The sequence below is a fragment of the Lactuca sativa genome, chromosome 1 (assembly GCF_002870075.4).
Source record: "Lactuca sativa cultivar Salinas chromosome 1, Lsat_Salinas_v11, whole genome shotgun sequence".
In the NCBI taxonomy this organism is placed as follows: Eukaryota; Viridiplantae; Streptophyta; class Magnoliopsida; order Asterales; family Asteraceae; genus Lactuca; species Lactuca sativa.
In genome coordinates, this window is record NC_056623.2 from 94,350,652 (window position 1) to 94,366,420 (window position 15,769).

Here is a 15,769-nt window from a genome sequence, read left to right on the forward strand (position 1 = left end):
TATTATGATTTAATAATTATATATATATGTATAAGAACAAAGTCGTCTTACCGCTAGTACGCCTCATTCACGAAGCCGGTCTATAAGGTGGGTATAAGGTTGTTGCCTATAAAATGGTGACTTAATGGGTGTCCACTCTCACCCACCGCTTGCTTGATCGGTGGAGGGTCGTTAGCCGAACGGGTAAGACAAGGACTTATTAATTCTCATTCAAAGTATGATGAATATTATAAAGTAACTAAATGTTTTATTAAATTCCCAATCTTAGTTACTTTAGGAAAAATGTGAATAAGGTGCTATTCCATGAAATTACACTTTACACTTTGATTAAGTCGTTGGTGGAGCGTGTGTGGTTAACCGGCACACTAACTTGGACTTAACAAGGTAGGTAAAGGGTGACTTAGGGTTTATTATAGTATCGATGGAGCGTGTGTGGTTAACCGGCACATCGATTGAGTGATAAACTTTAAGGGTACCAAGTGATTTGCATGGTTACTTCACACCTCGTTTTGTGATCCTCGGTATCCCAGTCACAAAACTTGGAGGGCACACTCGAGATTGAAACATGCCTTTGAAAAGTTCATTGAATCTCAAAGAATCTAGGAATTTCTAAGAACCATTCAAAAAACCTAATAGTAAAATATTGCGGTTTTCGTGGTGGAAATTGGTGAATCGTCATTCACCTACCTTTCAAATATGATATAGCTTAGATTACGGCATACCTCTTCTAAGTTATATTATATTGTGATTGGATCCTAGCCTTAATATTACATTTGGGTGTTTTATTAAGGACTCTCTTATATCTAAACTAATCTTGTCCTCTCTCCTTCAGATGTCTTTCAACAATGCTTCTGGCTCTAATCCTAATGGCTCCTTTTCCCTTATGAACTTGTGTGGGAAAGTCACCTTTGATGGATCCAACTTTAATGAGTGGATCAGAAACATCAGGATGATTACCCGCTACGAGGACAAAGAATATGTCCTTGACAAGGAGCTTAAGGAGATTAATGAGTCCACTGCAACTCCTCAGGAGATCGCTGAATTTCGGGCGCATGAAAGGGATGCTACGAAAGTGGCTTGCATCATGACGGCCACGATGACAGCGGAACTCCAAAAGTCTTATGAGGATTTCTACCCTTATGACATGCACCAAGATTTGATGGAAAGATACCATCAAAGTGCAAGACAAGAGAGGTATGAAATCATCTGCTCCATGATAACAACCATGTTGAAGGACGGGGAATCCGTCACGAGCCACATGCAGAAAATGCAAAGATATGTGGATCGTTTGCTGAAGCTTAATGTGAACTTCCCGGAGGATCTTGCAATAGATATTATTTTGCATTCCTTACCATTGTGCTATGATCAATTCCGCATGACATATCACATGAACAAGGAAGAAGTCACTCTCAGCAAACTTCAGGGACTTCTCAAGACCGCAGAAACAGGTCTTAAGGGGAAGTCGGTTGCTATCACTCCTACTCAAAACTCTACTCCGGTTTTGGCAATCGGGAAGAATCGAGGGAGGAAGAGAAAGAGCTCTTCTAAGGGTACCAAGGTTCGGACCCTTGATGGCTCTTCTTCAAGTGGAACCAAGAAAGGTTTCGTTACTCCTTCTTCTGACCCAAAAGAGGCTGAATGCTTCTATTGCTATGAAAAAGCTCATTGGAAGCGGAACTGCCCAAAATACCAGCAAGATGTGAAGGATGGGAAAGTTAAACCCAACCATGCAGGTATTTACACTATCATTTCTAATAACTCACCCCATTCTAATTCTTGGGTCCTTGATACCGGGTGTGGTATTCACATTTGTTGTGACTTGCAGGGACTAAGAAGAAGTGAGGATGTGGAGCAAGGAAGGATAAACCTGATCATGGGGAATAGGAAAGTTATACCTGTTACCAAGATTGGAGTTTATACTTTATCGCTAAGTAGTGGGTTTAGTTTAGATTTGAATAAGTGTTGTTATTCGCCAGGAATGGCAAGAAATATTATTTCCTTTCATGCTTTGTACAAACAAGGGTTTACCTTTTCATTTAATAATGAAGTTGGTTCTATAGATGTGTTCTATAATAATGTCTTTTATTTTAAAGCATTACCTTGTGATGGTGTGTATGAAGTTGTATCTGTTGTAGATAACTTGGGAAATAATGTTTTGTGTATTGATTCTACTAATAATAACTTGGATAAAGCATCAGTATGGCATTGTCGTCTTGGACATATAAGCAAGAAACGCATAGGCCAACTCCAAAAAGATGGAGTCTTGGAGTCGTTTGACCTAAAGTCAGATGATAGTTGCGAATCATGCTTACTTGGAAAAATGACAAAGTCACCCTTCACAGGTTCATGTGAGAGGGGTGAAGGTTTGTTGGACCTTATACACACGGATGTGTGTGGACCATTCAAACATGCCACAAGGGATGCTAATCGTTATTATTTGACTTTTACTGATGATTATAGTAGATATGGATATGTCTACTTGATCAAGCATAAGTCAGAGACTTTCGAGAGGTTTAAGGAATTTAAACAGGAAGTCGAGAATCAATTGGGCATGAACATTAAGATGCTTCGATCCGATCGTGGTGGTGAGTATCTTAGTTCAGAGTTCCTCGACTATCTAAGGGAATGTGGGATAGTCTCACAATTGACACCTCCCAGGACACCACAGTTGAATGGTGTGGCTGAGAGGCGTAATCGAACCTTGTTAGATATGGTTCGTTCCATGATGAGTCGAGCTACGCTACCAATCTCATTCTGGGGGTATGCCTTAGAGACTGCCGCCCATATCCTCAATCTAGTCCCTACAAAGAAAGTTGCCAAAACTCCTCACGAGATGTGGACTGGTAAAGTACCTAAACTAGACCACATCAAGATTTGGGGTTGCGAGGCTTTCGTGAGACGCGAGACTCATGATAAGCTCGAACCTCGAAGCGAGAGGTGTATTTTCATCGGCTACCCACAGCATTCCTTTGGTTACCTCTTCTACAGACCTAGTGACAATGTGGTCTTTATAGCAAGAAGAGGAGTCTTTCGAGAAAGAGAGTTTATAAGCCAAGGAGACAGTGGGAGGCAAATTGATCTTGAAGAAATTCAAGAGTCAAGCGGTGAAGGAACTTCAAACTCTAGCCCTCAACTTGAGGAGGAAACTCCTGTTGAGCAAATTGACAAATCTGTACCTCTGAGACGTTCCACGAGAGTTAGGAGTGCACCTGAGCATTACTATGGTTTCCATATTACTGCAGAAGGTGAGACACTTATTAGTGATGAGACACTAGTAAGTCAAGATGACCCTAACAGCTACGAGGAAGCCATGGCAGGCCCCGAGTCTGCTAAATGGAAAGAGGCTATGGATAGCGAGATACAATCCATGTATGACAATCAAGTTTGGAACTTGGATGAAAATGTACCAGGTCGTAAGACAGTAGGGTGCAAATGGGTCTTCAAGAAGAAGACCGACATGGATGGTAAAGTACACACTTATAAGGCTAGACTGGTTGCAAAGGGCTTCTCTCAAATTCCTGGAGTGGACTATGATGAGACCTTTTCTCCGGTAGCCAAGATTAAGTCTATTCGGGTTCTGTTAGCCATAGCTGCGTTTCATGATTATGAAATATGGCAGATGGATGTCAAAACCGCTTTCCTTAATGGGAAGTTGGCTGAAGATGTTTACATGAGTCAGCCAGAGGGTTTTGTCAGCAACGAGTACCCTAATAGAGTGTGTAAGCTTGAGAAATCCATTTATGGATTGAAGCAAGCACCTCGCAGATGGAATCTTTGCTTTGATGAAAAGGTCAAGGAATTTGGCTTTTCTAGGAGTGAAGATGAATCTTGTGTGTATGTCAAGGCTAGTGGGAGTATAGTTAGCTTCTTGGTATTGTATGTGGATGACATACTGCTCATAGGAAACGACATTCCAACCCTGCAGGAAGTAAAGTCCTGGCTTGGGAAGTGTTTCGCTATGAAGGACCTTGGTGAAGCTGCCTATATTCTAGGGATAAGAATCTTGAGAGATCGGAGTAAAAGACTAATTGGACTTAGTCAGAGTACCTACTTGGATAAAGTGCTGAAGCGATTCAGCATGCAGGATTCCAAGAAAGGAGAGTTACCCATCCAGAGTAACACCAGATTGAGTAAGACACAAAGCCCTAGCACTGAGGCTGAGATAGCAGAAATGAGTCGAACACCTTACGCTTCGGCTGTAGGATCGATCATGTATGCTATGACGTGTACTCGACCCGATGTAGCTTTTGCCTTGAGCATGGTTAGCAGGTATCAGGCGAACCCTGGCAAGGCACACTGGACTGCGGTAAAGAATATCCTCAAGTACCTACGGAGGACTAAGGACTGGGTCCTTACCCTCGGTGGGAGTGATAACTTGAGAGTTGTAGGGTATAGTGATGCTAGCTTCCAGACTGATAGGGATAATTTCCGCTCTCAGTCGGGCTGGGTCTTTACCCTAAACGGAGGAGCAATTTCTTGGAAGAGTTCCAAGCAAGAGACAGTGGCTGATTCTACTTGTGAATCAGAGTATATTGCAGCTAGTGAAGCAGCAAAGGAAGCGATATGGCTGAAGAACTTCATTGGAGACCTTGGAGTTGTACCAGCTATTAAAGAGCCAATGGAAATTTTTTGTGATAGTGAAAGTGCTGTTGCCTTAGCCAAGGAACCAAGGGATCATGGGAGATCCAGACACATCGACAGAAAATACCATTTCATTAGACATCGGATCGAAGAAGGACTCCTCGTGGCAAAGAGGGTATCATCGGATGAGAACCCAGCAGATCCCCTCACGAAGGGACTGAGTAGGGTTAAGCATCTCCAGCATGCTCGGAGCATAGGGCTGAAGGATGATATAAGTTTTAGTAGTTAGATAACTCAGAAATTTGTAAAGTGTAATTGACATTTGATGATGAATAAAAGGTGTTTTATTTATGAGTAAAGTGTTGCTATCTCTTGTCAATCGTTTACTATATTTCTTTTGCATGTTTTGACTTCCAGAATAATTTTGTTTGGTGTAACATATTATTCAAACCTCCACAGTCGGTCATATGTCGGAAGTAGGTATGAATCAAGACTGTCATGATGGATTGTAGAGGTCCAAGGTGTTGGACAAGGCTACAACAATCATGAGTGCTCATAAGTTCTGAGCATTGGACTCAACCCACGCTCACTGGAATCACTTCATGGAATTCTATCTCGAGTGATCGTGAGACGGTAATATCATATAAGTCTTCAAACCTAGAGATATGATTTGTTACTTACAAGTTGGTTATGCATTGACTGTACGAAACCGCATTGGTAACTCGATGTTATAAAACGTACTTTTGTGTGTAATTCAATGAGTGGTAGAACAAACATATGAGTCGAAGTTTATCTGTTCCTTCTTGGATTAGAAGTTGATATCTGGGCCCCTCGATGATTTTGTTTTGACCCATGTACCGGGCCCGGTCAGAACTAAGTTGATGTGTTCAATTGAGTTCTATGTCAAACAAATCGGAAATCGGGAAACAAATGCTGGACAATAAGCAAGACTATGTTCCATGTATTTGTCCGGCTGATATCTAGAACGGAGGATTATATGATCACTTATCTTAAATGGCGTACCATCATCTTCTCAGTTCCGAGAGACCTTGAAAGAGCTACGATTGCCGGTCGGTTCCTGAAGTACTAGAGATATAGTTATTAGACTTATCCAAGTGGGAGACTGTTGGATAAGGTGTCTAAGTCCATAACTATTTCGGGCTTGTACTTGACCCGACCCGGCATGGTCCATTTGGGTTGCATGGCACCATGCAATTGGATAGACTAAATGAGAGAAATAACACTTGGAGATTATTAATATATTATAAGTTCTAATATATTAATAATATTATTTGATTAGTTGATCAAAGAATTAATTTGGAATTAATTAAGTGATCAAAGGATAACTAATTAAATATATGGGTTGATTGTGTAAATCATCCATATCTTGTATAGTGGGCTAAGAGGCTCCATGGATTATCAAGTTGGGTTCTACCCATAGGATGCTCCATGGATGCTCCATGGGAGTTACAAACCCATGGGTCATGAAAATGAAGAGTCATGACACATTAGGGTTTACATGGTGTAACCCTAGATGTGTCAACACTATATAAGAAGCATATTCTCCACCAAAATCGGCACTACTAAGGAAACAAGAGGGCTTGGCCGATTTTGAGAAGTGTGTGTTATCTCAAGAGTCTTTCCAAGAGCATTTGGTGTTGTGTGAAGCATTTGAGGCATCACACTTGGGGTGCTAGGCTCACAAGGTTTCAAGGAACACAAGCAACAACAAGGTAAGTTATTCTATCTATGATTCAAGTTAAAATTGTTCCCCATGTATGCTAGATAGGAATATAACCTTGGAATTCAACTTTGCATGATAATTAGACAAACATAGATCCAAGGTTATTAGGGTTGCATGTACACTTAGGAAGTGTTAGAATGCTCAAAACCCATCAACCCTGCAGCAATAGCTGGCTACCTCCCGAGCTGAAGTCTTGGAACTTCGAGCCCGCCAGCGGGCTCAGGAGCGACACCTTCAAGAGGTGTTTCGTCAAGTGTCAGACCTCAGGGCTCGCCCGAGGAATTCCCATCGCCGTTAGATGATGTCTACTACATCTCTATCTTTTGGTTAAGGAATAGCCTTTAACATCTGTGCTCTAAGTAGCACTTTTCTGTAAAATATTCCTAACTTTCAGTACTCTATTTAGGAATCTAAGAGCTGTCAAACTTTTCTGTATGGTATGATGTAAGACCTACTGATAGGTCGATTTTCCTTGAACTTATTACATCAGTAATACCAGTATTATTGACATCTATCTAATCTGTGGGAAAAATATGTACATTTGTGTTTCCTACTAATATTCTTTGTTGTGACCTCAAACACTCATTCAACTGTTGGGCTATGGTTAGTTAGTCCATGTGTCACTCTCACGTTGCTTACAAATTGATTCTTACCATTTTTCTTATCTTTATAAACTTATAGCTGAAAGATGCCTCCTCGCAAATGTGCCAGGAATAACCCTGCACCTCCACCACCTCCTCCGCCTCCGGTCATCGATACCGCAGCCCTGAATGCTGCCGTAGCTGCAGCAGTGGCAACTGCCATGGCTCAGTATCACTCATCTGATGCCAGCAGAGGTGGAACCCCTATGGAATCAATTCCGGTTGAAACCCCTGTACGCTCGAGAGAGTGCTCCTACAAGGATTTCACCAATTGCAAGCCGAAGTCTTTCCATGGCACCGGCGGAGTCATTGCCCTCTCGCAATGGTTCGAGAAGACTAAATCAGTCTTCGAAATCTGTTCATGCCCTGCTGCGAGCAAAGTCAAGTATGTCGCATGCACCTTTGAAGGAAAGGACCTGACATGGTGGAACGGCCATCTTAAGGAACTAACCCTCATCATAGCCAACGACATGGGCTGGGAAATGATGAAAGACCTCATGATTGAGGAATACTGCCCGAGGGGCGAAATCCAGAAATTGGAGCAGGAACTTTGGAACCTGACTATGAAGGGCTCCGACGTAGTATCTATACCGCCAGGTTCAGTGAACTGGTGGCCCTCTGCGCCAGTGTGGTTCCCACTTAAGGGTGAAATATCGAAAGGTACATATGGGGGCTAGTGCCTCCGTATCAAGGGAATGTTCTATCATCCAACCCTGCTACCTTCGACAGTGCCAAAAGATTGGCACAACGACTCATTGACCATGGAGTCAAAACCCCTGCAATCACAACAAACCTAGCCTTCTCAGAACCCTCCAAACCCGTGACACAAAGCGGAAACTTTGGGAGGATAAGAAGAAGACGAAACGGGCTGCCAAAAAGCAACAAATTATGGCAGTGCATGCCGCAATAACCCCTGCTGCTGCTGCTACTACTGCTCCGGTGGGTCAGTATGCTGGAAGTTTGCCCAAGTGCAACAAATGCAACTACCACCACAATGGCCCCTGCCATGAAATGCAGTGCTCTAACTGCCACAGGAAAGGACACACCGTCCGTTTCTGTAAGTTCCCGGCGAAACCGATCACCTAAGTCTCTGGCTCTGGCGCGAGCCCGACCTGCTATGGATGTGGCGAAGCAGGCCACTTTAAGAGGGACTACCCCAAAGCGAAGAATGTTGGAGGAGCAGGGAGGGTACTAGCTATAGACCATGGGGAAGCAGTTGCTGACCCGACAGTGGTGACTGGTACGTTCCTCCTCGATAACTCCTATGCATGTATTTTGTTCGATAGAGGAGCGGAGCGATGCTTCGTAAACCATAAATTTTCCCGCATGCTTAAGCAACAACCACACACACTTAAGGAACAATTCACAGTAGAAATGGCTAATGGAAAAACTGAAAGTACGAACAACATATACTTAGGTTGTACCCTAACTCTAGATAAGCATTCATTCCCAATCGACCTCATGCCGGTCTCCATTAAAAGCTTCGACATTATCATCGGCATGGATTGGTTAAGTCTTCATCGCGCCGACATCATGTGCTACGAGAAAGCAGTCCGTCTAAACCTCCCATCTAACGAAACTCTTATAGTCTACGGCGACAAACCCGGTGCGAGTCTTCGTATAATATCAAGTATTCAAGCGCATAAGTATTTGCGTAAAGAATACCATGCATTCCTTGCTCACGTCGTCGACACGAGCCTCAAAACGAAAGAACTAAAGAACATCCCAGTAGTGAGCGACTTCCCCGACATTTTCCCGAAAGAGCTACCTGGATTACCTCCGCAACGACAGGTCGAGTTCAGAATCGACTTAGTCCCAGGAGCTACCCCAGTAGCCAAGTCGCCCTACCGCTTAGCACCAGCTGAGATGCAGGAACTCTCTGGTCAACTTAACGAACTGCTCAGTAAGGGCTTTATAAGGTCGAGTTTCTCACCTTGGGGAGCACCGGTTTTGTTTGTTAAGAAGAAAGACGGATCATTCCGTATGTGTATCGACTATAGAGAACTCAACAAACTGACGGTCAAAAATCGTTACCCTCTGCCTCGCATAGACGATCTATTTGACCAACTCTAAGGGGCGAACTATTTTTCCAAAATTGATCTGAGATCCGGATATCACCAGTTATGAGTACTAGAGGAGGATGTGCCGAAGATAGCCTTCCGAACTCGTTACGGACATTACGAGTTCGTGGTGATGCCATTCGGATTGACCAATGCGCCTGCAGTCTTCATGGATCTGATGAATAGAGTATGCCGACCTTACTTGGATCAGTTCGTCATCGTTTTCATTGACGACATCCTGATCTACTCCCGAAGCAAGGAAGAACATGGCGATCACCTGCGACAAGTTCTAGGGACATTATGAAAAGAGAAACTTTATGCGAAGTTCTCGAAATGTGAATTTTGGATCCGAAGAGTCGAATTCTTAGGATACGTGGTAAGCGAAGAGGGAATCCACGTGGACCCATCCAAAATTAAAGCCATTGAGAACTGGTCAGCACCGAAGACGCCTACTGAAATTCGTCAATTTCTAGGCCTCGCTGGTTACTACAGCAGATTCATACAGAACTTCTCCCGAATAGCAAAATCTCTTACAACCCTGACCCAGAAAGGCGTGGCCTTTGACTGGGAAGAGAAACAAGAGAGAGCGTTCCAAACACTCAAACGAGCCTTGTGCACCGTGCCAATACTATCCCTCCCCGAAGGGATAGAAGACTTCGTAGTCTATTGCGATGCATCAAATCAAGGGCTCGGGTGTGTTCTGATGCAGCGAGGCAAGGTCATCGCCTATGCCTCGAGATAGTTGAAGACACACGAGGTTAACTACACGACCCACGATCTCAAACTAGGAGGAGTGGTGTTTGCTCTGAAGATCTGGAGACATTACTTGTACGAAACGAAAAGCACTATCTTTACCGACCACAAGAGTTTACAACACATTTTCGATCAGAAGGAGCTCAACATGAGACAACGACGGTGGGTCGAGCTACTCAGTGACTACGAATGCGCTATTCGTTATCATCCGGGTAAAGCCAACGTAGTAGCAGACACCCTAAGTCGGAACGAATATTCTGGTCGTAAAGTCAAGTCATTGTCAATAACCATCCATTCACACTTGTCTAAGCAAATTCAGGCGGCCCAACTTGAAGCCATGAAACCTGAAAATGTGACGAGTGAATCCCTTAGAGGAATGGACAAGAATTTAGAAGCCAAGGGTGACGGAGCCTTATATTTCATGAACCAGATCTGGACACCGAAACACGGTGGTTTCCGAGACTTCGTCATGACCGAGGCGCACAACACTCAGTATTCCGTCCACCCAGGTTCAGATAAGATGTATCTGGATCTTAAAAAGCTATACCGGTGGCCTAATATGAAAGCAGAGATTGCTACCTTCGTAAGTAAATGCCTTACTTGCGCAAAGGTTAAGGTCGAGTACCAGAAGCCCTCTGGCTTACTGCAACAACCAGAGATTCTAGAATGGAAGTGGGAGCGGATCACTATGGATTTCATAACCAAGTTGCCCAAGACAATGGGTGGACTTGATACCATATGGGTCATTGTCGATAGATTGACCAAGTCTGCACACTTCCTGCCTATCAAAGAAACCGACAAAATGGAGAAACTTACGAGAAAATACATTAAGGAAATCGTACGGCTACATGGTGTACCTATGTCCATTATCTCCGATAGAGATAGTAGGTTCACCTCAATATTCTGGCAATCACTACAACATTCCTTACGAACAAGGTTGGACATGAGCACAGCTTATCATCCACAAACCGACGGACAGAGTGAGAGGACCATCCAAACACTGGAAGATATGTTGCGAGCCTATGTGATTGACTTTGGAAAGGCATGGGATACTCATTTACCCCTTGTCGAGTTTTCCTATAATAACAGTTATCACGCGAGCATCAAGGCTGCTCCATTTGAAGCTCTCTACGGCCGAAAGTGCAGATCTCCTCTGCGCTGGGCTGAGGTGGGTGATACCCAATTAGCCAGGGGGCAAGCTTCTGACAGTACTCTCACCGGTCCGGAGATCATTTGGGAAACGACAGAGAAAATCGTTCAGATTCGTGAACGATTAAAAGCCTCTAGAGACCGACAGAAGAGCTGCGCTGATAAAAGAAGAAAACCTTTGGAATTTCAGGTGGGAGACAGAGTCCTTCTCAAAGTCTCACCCTGGAAAGGCTTGATATGCTTCGGCAAGCGTGGGAAGCTTAATCCGAGGTACATAGGGCCTTTCGAGATTCTTGCAAGAGTCTTCCCCGTAGCTTACAAACTCGACCTACCCGACGCACTTTATAATGTACATTCTACATTCCACGTATCTAACTTGAAAAAGTGTCTGTCCGACGAGACTCTTGTAATCCCACTCGACGAGATCGAGATCAACGAGAGCCTCAACTTCGTGGAAGAACCAGTAGAGATCATGGACCGTGAGGTCAAGCAGACGAAGCAAAGCCGTATCCCTATCGTGAAGGTTCCCTGGAACGCCAAGCGAGGACCGGATTTCACTTGGGAACGCAAGGATCAGATGAAACTGAAATACCCTCATCTTTTCGATTAATTGTTTCTAACTTCTTATTTGCTTCAATTCTAATTTCGGGACGAAATTCCTTCTAACGGGGGGATGATGTGACAACCCGAAATTTCCATTTTGTACGGACATTAACTATTCAATAGAAGCTAGTCCAGTTTCAATGAATTTCACACTTTTCCGAATAAGTTTGTGTACATTAGGGTTTACGTTTAAGGAGATATCAGGAGAGTGGATGCTCATGGGTTTGTGAAACTTGAGCATTTCAAAACTTCATAATGTTAGAGTCCAATTCCAGAATAAAAATATTTTCTGCCAAAATATTTCAGGACTATAAATAGATTTCTGAACTAAATTCATTCATTATTCACATTTCCAACTAGAGAAAAGCCATATTCTCTCTCACGGATCTTCGGGTTTTCATCCCAAATCGTGAGTACACCTCCCTAGTTGTGTTATAATGCTTGTTATATGCTTAATAACATAGATTACATGTCAAATATGTGAGATCCGAGAGTTTACCGCCCAAGAACGTTCTTGGGGAGTAAACTCCAAAATGAAGCTTTAAGGCTATCTAGTCCCATTTCCTTGTTAGGTAACTAGCTTAGGATAATATGTATGATCATTTGAGGCTAGAAATCAATCAAGAACACATAGCTTAGGGAGTTTACGGCCCAAGAGTTTCTTGGACCGTAAACACCAATTTCAAGGGCTTAAATGTGCCCTAATCACTCCCAAAGGCTTTAGACTTTAACCCTCAATTACTTGTAGCTAAAATGGGGACATTTACACATCAAAATCACCCCTAAAAGGGAGTTTACGGCCAAGAAATGCTCTTGGGCCGTAAACACCAAGTAAGGGCACCAAAGTGTGCCTAGGGTTCCCCTTAGCCTTAAACAAAAGCCTAGAAATTATCCTACTTGTGCAAGAGACTTGAAAGAATTAAAACATCCATCCCATGAGAGTTTACGGCCGTAAACTCTAAGGGATATGGTCTTTTGGCCGTAAACTCCTCAAAGGAGTATAATCTATGCCCTAAACTACCCAACGGATTAAACCACCAAGCTAGGCTTATTCTAGAAATCATTTAGCACCTTAAAACACCCAAAACCACCAAGATTGGAGTTCACGGCCGTAAACTCAAGGGTTTACGACCGTAAACTCCTTGTGTGGGATTTATTGGGTAGTAAACTCTTATACAAGGTCCTTTGGTACATTAAACCCCTTTAGCCTTGTGCCATAACAACTTAGATGCAACCATTAGGACCTATAACACTTATACAAAGTGTTTATATGTTCCTAAGTGTCCCAACTTATTTCATTAAGTTATTATTTGGCTAATTAGTTATATATATGCTCATTATATGATAACTAGGCTCGTGCGTGTGAACAAGTCTCCGTTTGCCACCTAACACGGTATCCGACACTACAATCCAAACCACTCACCACAAGTGAGTTCATACCCCTTTAATTAACCTTTGAAGTACTTTTCAATGTTTTAAATAATTTTATGGGGGGGGGGGGGGAATACAATTTAAATGCTTATAGTTATTGCATCAATCACATGTGATTACATTAAATCACATGTGATTAATAACTAGAAAACCAATGATTTTATCACTGTTCAAACTGTTTATCGAACCGTTTTACTTCAAACTGTATTACAAACTCTTTTACTTGTCAAATAATTTTATTTAAACTTTGTTATACTTCTTATAAATTGCATGACCATATTGTTGGAATAGTGTCTAAGGCTGCAACTATATTAGGCAAGTATTTGACCCGGTTGTGCATGGTCCTTTTGGGTTGCCTTCACCATAGCAACTTGATGGGATGATTTAATAAGAGAGAGTAAATATTATTAGTATATTATGAGAATAATATAAAGAATAATATATTTTTATTTGATTAATATAAGTCATAGAATTAATTGGAATTAATTTGGTGACTTAAAGAGATTAATTACATAAAGGGGTATGAACTGTCGATTGTTTGATAGTTAAGCTTTAGACTGTAAATCCTTATGGATATACAAGGGACGGATTCTAGAAGCTAGGATAGCTTCAAAATCGTCCATGACTTATCTAAGGAAAGGATTTTGATAGCCTTAAGAGAAGATTATCCAATTAGGGTTTAGGTTGTAACCCTTAAGGAGTCTACAAGTATAAATAGATCCCATGGGCAAGGCAAATCGGCACCTCACCTAAAGTAAGAGAACCCTGGCCGATTTACTCCCCTCTCCTCTCTCCTAAATCATCTTTCTTGCTATTGGTGTTTGTAAGCCATTAGAGGAGTGACATTTGTGACTCTAGAAGCTCCAAGACCACAAGATCAACAAGGAACTCAAAGGTATGATTCTAGATCTGTTTCAATGTTGTTATTTAACCCAATTAGTCATTAGAAGTCTTGGATTCAAAGCATGTTTAATTAGAAAGCCTAGATCCAAGCATTAGGGTTTTGCATGCACACATAGGGAAGTTCTTATGGCTAAAACCCATCAGTGGTATCAGAGACTAGCTTGGTTTTTTTTTAAATTGTTGCTTGATTAACTGAAACAAACCTGCAAAATTCGATTTTTTGGTTTCTGAGTCATGGACTCGGCGAGTTCCAAAGTAGACTCGGCGAGTCCCTTTGTGAACTCGGCGAGTCCAGGCATCAGGAATGGCCAGATTCGGGATTTTTTCATAATTATCTTATGGAAACTTACCTTAATCATAATAGATCAACCTAAATCCGATTTTTTGATATATATGACTATTATCTTGATCTAGTTAAAGGTATTTATCAACTAATAAAATATTTAATTTCCTTATATGATAATTAATTAATTATTTTAATTATTTTGGTAATTATCTTTCAAAGAAATCTTGAATAAAATCAAATATAGATAATTAGGATATTAATTGTTAATTGGAATTATTTGTTAGTTGATCATCTATGTTTTAAATGTTTAAAACTTGCCCTCAAGTTTTGAAATTTATAATTTGTGATTAAAAGTTTAATTTAGACAACTTAAATTTCAAAAACCCTCGATTTTAAAAGGTTTAAAATACAACCCTATACTAATATGATATTACTAGAATAATATATATATGTATAACTAAATGCTAGTCTTACCGTTAGTAGACCTCATTCACGAAGCCGATCTATAAGGTGGGTATAAGGTTGCGGCCTATAAAATGGCGCTTAATGGGTGTACACTCACACCCACCGCTTGCTTGATTGGTGGAGGGTCATTAGCCGAACGGGTAGGATAGGGCAACCTCATCCTCTCATTAAAAGTATAATAAGTAATACAAAGTAACTACACACTTTTTAAAATTTCCCAATCTTAGTTACTGTAGGAAAAGTGAATTGATGCAATCCCATGAAATTACACTTTGCACCCTTGCTAAGAAGTTAGTGGAGCGTGTGTGGTTTACCAGCACACTAATTGGTTCTAAGCAAAGGTGGCAAAGGGTGATTCATTGTTTATCATAGTTCGATGGAGCGTGTGTGGTTTACCGGCACATCGAATTGGTGATCGTTACAATGAAGGCACCATGTGAATTTGCATGGTAATTCACACCCGCTTTGTGATCCTCGGTATCCCAGTCACAAACAAGAGGGGCATATCGAGATTTAAACATGCCATTGAATAGTTTCAATGAATCTCATCCGAACCTAGGAATTCTCAATACACTTAGGACTAATAGTTTAGGTTTTTGTGATGGAGAATTAGTGAATCGTCATTCACTTACCTTCAATTTATTTGCATGTTAGATTACGGCATCCCTTTTCTAGTATGTAAATGTTATTGTTGGATCCTAGCCCTAATTTTTCTTATTGGGTGATAATTAGGGATTCTTATTCTAATCTATCTTTGTCCTTTTTCTTTTGTAGATGTCGAACGCAAACAACGCTGCTGCTAGTTCTTTCACGTTGATGAGCCTTTGCCAAAAGGTCACCTTCGATGGAACGAACTTTAGCGAATGGATAAGGTACATTCGCACCATTGCTCGCTATGAGGACAAGGAGTATGTCCTTGATGAGAAGCTCGAGAAAATCAACCTCGAAATCGCTACTCCGGCCGAAATCACCGCTTTTAAGACTCATGAGTGAGATGCAACGAAGGTACATTGCATCATGATTGCCACCATGAACTCCGAATTCCAAAAGTCCTACGAGGACATGTACCCGTACGAGATGCACCAAGACTTATTGGAGAGATACCACCAAAACGCGAGACAAGAGCGTTATGAGATTTTCACCAACATGATTT